The sequence below is a fragment of the Drosophila serrata genome, unplaced genomic scaffold (genome assembly GCF_035046125.1).
Source record: "Drosophila serrata isolate PLE 108 unplaced genomic scaffold, ASM3504612v1 contig_55, whole genome shotgun sequence".
Classification (NCBI taxonomy): domain Eukaryota; kingdom Metazoa; phylum Arthropoda; class Insecta; order Diptera; family Drosophilidae; genus Drosophila; species Drosophila serrata.
The window spans coordinates 49,665-60,884 of record NW_028256953.1 but is presented as its reverse complement, the minus strand read 5'-3'; the positions used below and the strand labels follow the sequence as shown (position 1 = coordinate 60,884).

Genomic DNA, 11,220 nt, shown 5'->3' with positions numbered 1-11,220 from the left:
AAAGGCGATGAAGACGTTCAATACGGACATGGAAACAAAATACAAAAATTCTATAATAAATGCTTTGTGCAAGTATTTACAAATAAATAACATAACATCAACTGCACACCACCACCAGACAGTTGGAACAGTCGAAAGAAGTCACAGCCCTGCAGTACCGCGTGTCATCAATAGCCACTGTCATCAACTCGTCATCAACGCGCCGACTGCGACTTCTATAGAGTCGACGCTCTGCCGACTGCGACTTCTACCGAGTCGACGCTCTGCCGGCTGCGACTTCTATAAAGTCGACGCTCTGCCGACTGCGACTTGTACGGAGCCTACGCTCTAATGCTGCCATGGTGATTGCCTATCTCACTGCCTCACTCACTCTTCAAACGAGTGAGATGAGCCAAAAGCAAATAAGTTAACAATTAAAATCGAACCAACTGTTTCGCACCCTAGAACTTTAGCATTTTTATGTGTATAATATATTATCATTAACAATTATAATGATGGTATTAGGAATAAATATTCTTTAAATATAAAACGCGAATGAAAAAATAATTGCATATCGAACAAAATTGTTTGAGCTGCAATAACAATTTAAGTAACTTGTTGCCTCGTCGGATATATCCTTTATACCCTGTTTACAAGGAAGCAAAACACTCGGACACAAGATAGCCAAACGGGACTTTGTGAAACGAAACGAACAATAAGAGAAAAAAAACGGACTTGAGGATCCGTTTTTCCGAATCGTGGTTCGTTCTGTTGTTGGAGGCACAGTCCTTTTTTTCTATTGCTTATTCGTGTTTTCACTTGCAGTTAAACAGTGAACTAAGTGAGAAGTGTGCGCACTGCGCAGGCCAAATAAAAAAAAATTTTTACATACATATATAAATATTCTGTTTAGTTTTCAATAATTGAAATTATATATCAGGTGAGTTTTTATGTAAAGATTTAAAAAAAGTTTACTTTCGTATCAATTCTGTCTTCTATTTTGAGTACATCTTCCCGTCCTCCCACTTCGTGTCTGCATGCAGCTATTGTGATACATCGATGGTGCGAAGTGTAAGAAAAGGCTTCGAGACCATAAGAAGTTCTACTCTGCACTCTTAGGTAATTATGTATTTTTTTTTTAGATTTTGATATCAATTTATTTTCCAAATTTTCCTTTTCAGATGCAATAAGTCAAGTTGATGCAACGGAGCCGCTTGCCAACCGTTTAAATAAAAGCCTTCCTTGCGCAAAAAATTTGGAGGCGCAACATAAAAAAAGGAAAAGGGATGAAGACGTGTTAGAATGTGGTCCGAGCGTTTTTCAATACATTAATATTTAATTTTTAATGTTAATTATTATAATTATTATTATTGTATTATTATTTTTTAAAATTTATTTTGTATTATTATAAGAAATATTTTTAATTTGATTATTTGTATTATTTTATGTATAATTTTAATTTTATTATGTTAGTTTTTAAGAGGATATAATAAAAGTGAATGAATTGAAATATGAAATCCCTTATTTATGTTTTTTAATTAATTTATTATTGATGACACATCGATGAATTGTTGATGAAACATCGATGTTTCATCGATGTATCATCGATGTTTCATCGATGTATCATCGATGTTTCATCGATGTTTCATCGATGTATCATCGATGTTTCATCGATGTTTCATCGATGTATCATCGATGTTTCATCGATGTATCATCGATGTTTCATCGATGTATCATCGATGTTTCATCGATGTATCATCGATGTTTCATCGATGTATCATCGATGTTTCATTGATGTATCATCGATGTTTCATCAATGTTTCATCGATGTGTCATCAACAATACATCGATGAATTGATGATGAATTGTTAATGAAACATCGATGAATTGATGATGAAACATCGATGAATTGTTGATGAAACATCGATGTTTCATCGATGTGTCATCAACAATACATCGATGAATTGATGATGAATCATCGATTTATTGTTGATGAATTTCTATTGATGACAGCCTAGGACATGCCCATGTTAAATTCATCAACAGTTTGTATGGGCTGTCATCGATGAATCATCAACAGCACCCCCTTCGCTGTTGATGAAACGTTGATGAATTACTGATGACAGGTACTGCAGGGAGAACTTTTAATGAATACATATGTACGTTCATATAAGTATGTATATCGGTTGATAAAACTGATTGGGACGTAGGGATCCAATATTTCGTTTACTGTTTCAACACAACCCCATCTATGGCACATGACTATTGTCCATATGAACTTGTTTTCGGTAGAACAAACAATTTACTAAAACATTTTAATAGCACAGACAACATTGAACTTTTTATAATATAGATGATTATGCTAAGAAAAGTAAATATAGATTAGAAATAGCATATAAAAGAGGTAGAATTATGTTAGAAGAAAATAAGAGAAATAATAAGGAAATATATGATAAAAAAGTAATAAACGTAGATATATCGATAGGACTTAAAGTCCTACATACTTAAGAATGAAAAAGGACATAAGTCAGATCCAACTTATTTAGGACCCTATAGAGTAGAAAAGTTGGAAGATAACGATAATATAATAATTGAGGATACTAAAAAAAAAAGTGCATAAGGATAGATTAAAACTTTATAATAATTAAATTGAAAACTCTAATGTAATCAAAGAAAATTGTTCGAACAAAATAATACGAAACAATAAAAAGAAAAAATGGAATTTAAAAAAGAAAATTCAAAAAGGAAAAATTCTTGTATTAAAAGAGAACATTTAAAATAAAATAATGACACATATAGTTTTAAATACACAGTTTTAAACATATACATATTAACAAAAATTTTTATATTAATTTAATATAAACAAAACATTAACAAAAAAAAAACACAAACAAAATAATTAACATTAATACTTAAAATACCTACATAAATTACGTTATTTTTTAAAAGGAGGGAGATGTAGCATGCGTACATACATATATACATATAGATAAACAGACGAAATATGATCCACACTCTCACGTTTTACCGTCGTAGTGTATACATACATATGTGGGCGCATGACTCTTAGAGGTGGAGAGCTATCGATGGCACTATCGACACTATCGATGGTTTGGCGCTATCGCACCGCCATCGATGGCAGCCCTGCACTATCGATAGTTTTGCACGTGGCTTATCACATCACAAAGAAAAAATAAAGTTGAAAGTGGAACGCCAAAATATAGTGAAAAGCTAAAGTATAGCTGAAAGTAAAAATCTCCTAATGCTCTTTTTAAAAAAGAATTAGTTTTGTACTTCTTTTCCGCTCGAATACACAGTTCGACGATGTACTTTTTATACAATCCCTAATCAAAAAAATAAATAAATAAATTAATTTTTTATTTTTAAAGAGTTAAAAATATAATAAAGTTTTGTTCAAATTTCATTTTATAGCTTTTTTTACATCTAAAAATTCAAAAGCATAACACTACCGATAGTACTATCGACACTATCGATGGTTTGAGAAAAATAATCGCTCACTATCGATGGCGACGACTATCGATAGTTCTCCACCTCTAATGACTCTCTCAGCTAGCCAGCAACGTTTCCGTTGCTGTACATAATAAGCTTAAATAAAATGTATGTAAAACGACTGCTTACTGCTTCACAGTGGACAGCACTATCGCTAAGAATTCATTCAATAAAAATCTATCGGAGGAGACTGACGTCTTCTCCAAAAGAAAACAACCTGATCTACATCTTATAATTGGATCATTATATACCTAAATTGGGAACTGGATCTACATCGATATTATGGATTATTATAGAACTTAATATTATATTTTTGAGAGTTTGTATACTTTTTATGTATTATAATTTTGTTATCATATTTAACCACAGTTATTGATTTATTTTAATTTTGTTGGTCAATCTATAAAAGAAACACCTATTTTTTTTTTTGAAAATTCATTGAATTAACAAATTAAAAAATAAAGTAAGAAAAATTTTGCCTCGAGCGAGATTTGACCTCGCGCTTGCATGTTTGGAAGGCGGATGATCTAACCCCTGAGCCACTCGCCACGATCGCCTCGCGACGACAAAGACAAATATCTATCAAACAAAAAAATAAATGTCCACATGTGTATATATAAACGGTCGGACTGTTAAACATTAGGACGAAGGTTCAATCCTCAGTTGTTCGTATAATATACTAAAAAAGTTTTTGAGTATAGTTCAAAACGATTATCTACAATTTAAATGTAACAAATAAAAAAAATCAGCTTGTAAAAAAGTCGAAGCTTCAAACAAATTTTTTATTTTTGTAATCTCATTTTTTTCCTGAATTTTATCCATACCGCGCTTGATGAATTTGATCATGAGCCGAGCAGCGACGGCGGCACTATTAATTACCCCACTGAGCGCTCAGGGTGAATTTTATCGTGAGTCGAGCAGCGACGTCGGCATCATGAATTCCCCCGGCCACGCATGTATAAAAGCGAATGAGAACTTTACATACATAAACTGTGGGTCCTACCCACCGAACGGGTTCGCATGAAAGTCAGCATGAAATTGGCTAAATAGTCCGACTAAGTTCCCAACTATAAAGAGTTTTAACGAGAGAGGGGGAAGGGGGGACAGTTATTGCAATATAATACAGTGATACAATACATTAAATAAAATAAAGAAATGTTGCGTCCAAGATAGGTTCAATTTTAATACACATATGTATTAAATGTATGTATGTATGTATGTAATTTTTCAAACAATATATATGTATAAACAAATTAATCAAGCAAATCTAGTTCTACTATATCGATACGTATGTATGTGCCAAGAATTGAAGTCGAAGTGCAATATTGCAGCACAAGACAATAAACAATAATTTTGTATCCAATTCCAGCTTTAAATTTTTTGCACAAATACCTCTGATTCCTAATATATAAATGTAAAAATATACCTTGAATATTTAAATTAGTTTATAAAAAATATATTTTTAACCTACAGCAAGAAAATTGGCAAGCGAAATCGAAAAATATGTGCTCGGGTTTCAAGATCAGAATTCCGCTCATCATGCTCTTGCTTGTTGGCGAAGGCGGGTCGAATTCGCGAAGAGCGCGAGAGAGCTTTTATGAGCTCCCGCCTTCGCCCAAAACTAACTTTCAATAGACTTCAAGTTTTTGCTACATAGCTACCTTAACTAAATCCAGCCAACATACTCCTTATATACTTCTTTAGTTCGTCCTATCATAGAATATGGAGCTTCTGTTTGGAGCCCTCAGTACGGCGTCCATAGTAAACGCATTGAATGGTTTCAAAAGAAAGTTTTACTTTTCGCTCTACGCCGTTTAAATTGTGATGCAAACTAAAGATGACCATCCTGTTCTAATAGACTCTTTCTAATTAACTCACCTGCCTTAGCCAATCGATAGCTATGCTAGGCATTACCTTTAATTATTACCTTTATTACCTTAACCATCCATGGTCACGTGAAAAGTGCTGCCTTGTTGGGTCAGCTCAATTTCCACGTAGAAATACTAGAATCCTATATACGCTTAGCGTTGCGCCATTTTATAACTTCCTTTGAACTGCATGAACCTTTTCGAGTCTTATGTGCAAAGTATAATGATTTTTACAGTCAAATTTTTAACATAGATAGTCTTCCCAAACTGAGAACTTTAATCCTAACCCACTTAGTACACATGCAAGCAAAAAACCTGGCAGCATGCAGGTAGTTAAATTCCTCGTACTCATTTCTATATTTTCTTTCACGACTACTAGCTCCATACCCAACCAGGCACGTGTACTTGGTGTACTGATCGTAGTGCATCAACGTCCATTTATAAAATTTATCCAGCACCTCGACAAGCGACCCAATGCTTATGAGGTTTGTGTGGAGAAGGTGCCGCAAGCGATTCGAGGTCTTTTGACAGAAAGCCCAGTTGTTGGAAGAATCGTAAATTATTTTTTTTTCCTGAATCTGATTCCTGAGCGATATATTTTTTAGATTCGAGGATGAGATCCCTACCACATACCAGCGGCTAGGAGAAACGTTTTAACAATATTTTGTTAAATTTCGGCGGCTGATGCAAAGAGCGGGATGCCACCCGGAACAGGAATTGGAACGGATTTATAAAAACGTACAACCGGATCATCACAAGGAGACACGAATTTTCGACCCTGGAGCAACTGACCTTAACGGTAAACTACAAAGTCAAACTGGATCAAGATACAAGGCCAGCATGTTGGCCGAATTCCAACCACAGTCATATACAGGAGCGCCTCCAAAATGTCGCGCCAACACCCAGATGATACAGGTGCCAACAGAAGTTTTGTGAATGAAATAGTCGTAAAAAATCACATAACGTACGGGCGGTAAGGCTTACATAAGTCAATAACAAAGTTTCTGGTAGCAAAAGTCTAGTTGGGCCAACGTTGAGTCACGTTATAACTTTTAGTACTACCAAAGACTATACAGTTTATAAGATGCCCTACGACTATACATTCATTTTGCAATATGAGGCTAATTTTTTTATTCAAACATCAATGGCGCTCTCCCTGCTCTCACAAAGTAGAGATAATAATAATAGTAATAGAATAATAATAGATAATAAAATAGAATGCGTTTTAATGTGTGAGTAAACACAGAACAAACAAGTGCGTATGTGTGCGACGAAAAATTAAAATTTTATATTTTGGGCTGCTAATCGCTTGTAAGGTAAAGAGGGGGGCGAGAACGGCAGCAGAAACAGCTGGTATATACATGTGCAATATACATGTGTAAATAGATAATAAGTGATTAATTACAATATTTAATTTAAAATCTATAAGTATTTATGTAACAATAATAATATTAAAAATAATAATAATATAATAAATAATATTAAAATAATAATGAAATACGAGTATTTTTAAGAATAATAGTTACATAAAAAATTTGTCAGATTGATCAAGTCTTAGAGAATTTTTCATTTTCTAAAATAAATTTCGTAATAATCGATGTTATTTATGTTTTTTTTTCTTAAGTCATAAAATAAGGTATGTTTGCTTTCGAACGAAATTTAAGAGAGCTGAAGCCAGTTCAAAAGCCAGCACGAAAAATCGTGTGCAAAAAAATCATATGGCGTTACGAATCTTCCACTCTGTATAGTCTTTGGCACTACCCTCAATGATGGGAGATCAATAACTCGATTAATATGCGCTATCGGTGAACTGCAACGCAACGATTTCATTAAACCTTCTCGGATTCCCCATTGCACTCAAATCGGACTCTTGGTTACGAAATCGGGCGATATGAAGCTTTGCGTATATTTCAGGCCACGTGGCCTCCGTTCCCGATGAGTAGCCGCTGCAAAAGATAACATACATTTCAACACTTGACCCAAAGATATTGGTAGACCCCCATAGCCAAAACCAGTCGCGAGTGCGCTGTGTCTCCCAAGGCGAGGGGAGAGCGGCCTTATCGCCACAGTGTTATAGTGTCTGGCCATTATATGGGCCATCAGGAATCTTACGTATTACACGTATGAAAGGGACTCGATACCACAACCGCACTGATTGCGTACTGGGTGTTAGAATTGCAGCATTATCAGTTTGACGTCACAAATCGTCACGGGAGCAAGTCAGCGATTAAAATAAGTTATTATACCCTTGCAGGGTATTATAATTTCAGTCAGAAGTTTGCAACGCAGTGAAGGAGGCACCTCCGACCATATAAAGTATATATATTCTTGATCAGGATCAACAGCCGAGTCGATCTAGCCATGTCCGTCTGTCCGTCTGTCCGTCTGTCCTTCTGTCCGTCTGTCCGTTTCTACGCAAACTAGTCTCTCAGTTTTTAAGCTATCTGAATGAAACTTTGCAGTTAGCCTTCTATATACTCTCACTCGTATATATGTGGAACGGGCCGGATCGGACGACTATATCATATAGCTGCTATAGGAATGATCGTATAATTTTTACAAAAAAATTATAAGAATTTTAGTTTTCAACAGAATTTGATCAAATTTAAGATATACCCATTTTACTATACTCTACAATTTTGTATAAAATTTAATGAAAATCGGACAACTATATCATACAGCTCCCATAGGAACAATCGAGAAATTAATACAATTAAAAATTATAACATTTTCAGTTTTCAACAGATTTTCATCAAATTTGAGGTACAACCATTTTATATCAGTCTTAAATTTTGTGTAAAATTTTATGAAAATCGGACGACTATATTATATAGGTGCCATACAAACGATCGTTAGATGTGGAGAAAAATGCACATCTGTGACTGTAAAACTGCAAATATAATATGTAAAGGTGAATGAAATGAAAGCAGGTATTACTTCATTGTTTTTTAACACAAATAAATATAATTTATATTGTATGGATTCCAAGTCATAGAAGTTCTATCTGCAAGGGTATATAAACTTCGGCGTGCCGAAGTTAGCATCCTTACATGTTATTATACCCTTGCAGGGTATTATAATTTCAGTCAGAAGTTTGCAACGCAGTGAAGGAGGCACCTCCGACCATATAACGTATATATATTCTTGATCAGGATCAACAGCCGAGTCGATCTAGCCATGTCCGTCGGTCCGTCTGTCCGTCTGTCCTTCTGTCCGTCTGTCCGTCTTTCCGTTTCTACGCAAACTAGTTGTAGATAATATTGCACCCCTTCCGCGGTCCAATGGAAATATTATGCTACTTGTGCTATTTAACGCCTTTTCGAGATGGGTTGAGTAGGTCCCCTTTAGAAAAGCCACTTCAGCCCATACCGAAAGATTCTTTCGCGAGAGGACTTTAAATCAATTCGGGATTTCACCCACATACGTATTGTGAAGTAGATCTAAAGCTGGAGTGAAGCACGGCCACTCCAGGATCTCTTTACAGAAAATTTGTAAAGAAGGGACAAGAGGTCTTCGATGAAAATAGTGTGCTCGCGTGAGATGAAGGTGGAGTAGGAGCCAATCAATGTTTCTTAATCGCCCGTTTCAAAAGCGGAGATGCTTCAAGAAAACGGGCTTCGATGGAACACAGAATGCAGTAGAGATCAGCTTTATAATCGCTAGCACTTGTAAAGCACCAGTTGTCCAAGACTGCGAATAATTTTGCAGCGAAACTGGACCCAAAGTATATGGGACCTTTCAAGGTTTTCAAGATCATTTCGCCCACCATCGTGCGGCTATAGCTCACAAATAGCAAGAAGCGCAGATCCGCGTCACAAAGAGACCTCAAGGAGGTGGTCAACGATCCGGAAACTCAGGACCTGGTACCAGTAAAACTGGACAACACAGAGAACGCCTAGATGGCAGAACAAGTTTAGCGGCCGAGGGACGTTTTTTATTTGATGAAAATTAAATTGCTATTTTTATACCCTTGCAGGGTATTATAATTTCAGTCAGAAGTTTGCAACGCAGTGAAGGAGGCACCTCCGACTATATAAAGTATATATATTCTTGATCAGGACCAAAAGCCGAGTCGATCTAGCCATGTCCGTCTGTCCGTCTGTCCGTTTCTACGCAAACTAGTCTCTCAGTTTTGAAGCTATCTGAATGAAACTTTGCAGTTAGTCTTCTATGTACTCTCACTCGTATATATGTCGGAACGGGCCGGATCGGACGACTATATCATATAGCTGCCATAGGAATGATCGGAAAATTTTTACAAAAAAAATTATAACATTTTTAGTTTTCAACAGAATTTGATCAAATTTGAGATATAGCCATTTCATATTATTCTACAATTTTGTGTAAAATTTGATGAAAATCGGACAACTATATCATATAGCTCCCATAGGAACGATCGAGAAATTAATTCAATTAAAGAGTATAACATTTTCAGTTTTCAACAGATTTTCATCAAATTTGAGATATAGCCGTTTCATATTATTCTACAATTTTGAGTAAAATTTTATGAAAATCGGACTAATATATCATATAGCTCCCATAGGAACGATCGAGAAATTTGAGAGGAATGAGAATGGCGGTGGCTGTTGTCGGAAGGCTGACAATCGCGGTGGCGATAACATTTTTAGTTTTCAACAGAATTTAATCAAATTTGAGATATAGCCAATTCATATTATTCTACAATTTTGTGTAAAATTTTATCAAAATTGGACGACTATATCATATAGCTCCTATAGGAACGATCGAGAAATTAATTCAATTAAAAAGTAAAACATTTTCAGTTTTCAACAGATTTTCATCAAATTTGATACATAGCCATTTTATAAGAAATAAAAGAAGTTAATAAAATTAAAGATTATAACTTCTTCAGTTTTCACCAGATTTTCATTAAATATCATTTTATTTTAATCTAGATTTAGTGTAAAGTTATAAAAAAAACCCGACTACTATATCACGAACGATCAAAAAATGAATACAATTAAAACTTATAACGTTTTAAGTTTTCAGTAGATTTTCATTAAATTTGAAATATAGCCATTTTATATCAGTCTTAAATTTTGTTGCAAAATCGGACGACTATATCACGTAGGTGCCATACAAACGATTGTTAGATGTGGAGCAAAAATGCAAATCTGTGAATGTAAAACTGAAAATATAATATGTATATAATATTACTTCATTGTTTTTTTTAACATTAATATATATATTTTATATTGTATGGAAGGAATCCAGGAAGTCATCGAAGTTCTATCTGCAAGGGTATATAAACTTCGGCGTGCCGAAGTTAGCTTCCTTTCTTGTTTTAAATTTTTTATTTTTTTAATTCTTAAATAATTGCTCCAGGTCCTTACTGTTTCGAAGAGTTGGTATATCCAATGTTCTTACACTGAAAATAAAATAGACAACATTCAAAGTTAAAAAACTTTTAAAACCAAATATATACATATCTATACACAATTTTTTATAAATGTACTGAAGTTGACAGTATGTAAATATGTGTGCACATGCATATGTGTGTTTGTTATGTACATATGTATGTACCCTGCAGTACCGCGTGTCATCAATAGCCACTGTCATCAACCCGTCATCAACGCGCCGACTGCGACTTCTATAGAGTCGACGCTCTGCCGACTGCGACTTCTACCGAGTCGACGCTCTGCCGGCTGCGACTTCTATAAAGTCGACTCTCTGCCGACTGCGACTTGTACGGAGCCTACGCTCTAATGCTGCCATGGTGATTGCCTATCTCACTGCCTCACTCACTCTTCAAACGAGTGAGATGAGCCAAAAGCAAATAAGTTAACAATTAAAATCGAACCAACTGTTTCGCACCCTAGAAATTTAGCATTTTTATGTGTATAAT

At 35.0% G+C, this 11,220-nt stretch overlaps 1 long non-coding RNA gene across 1 annotated transcript; it reads left to right on the top strand.

Annotated features, from left to right (window-relative positions):
- Positions 1-795: 795 nt before the first annotated feature.
- Positions 796-1,496, top strand: LOC147644949 (uncharacterized). The gene is made up of 2 exons (XR_015272583.1): positions 796-1,098; positions 1,161-1,496. It is a non-coding gene; the product is annotated as an uncharacterized LOC147644949 (long non-coding RNA).
- Positions 1,497-11,220: the final 9,724 nt, after the last annotated feature.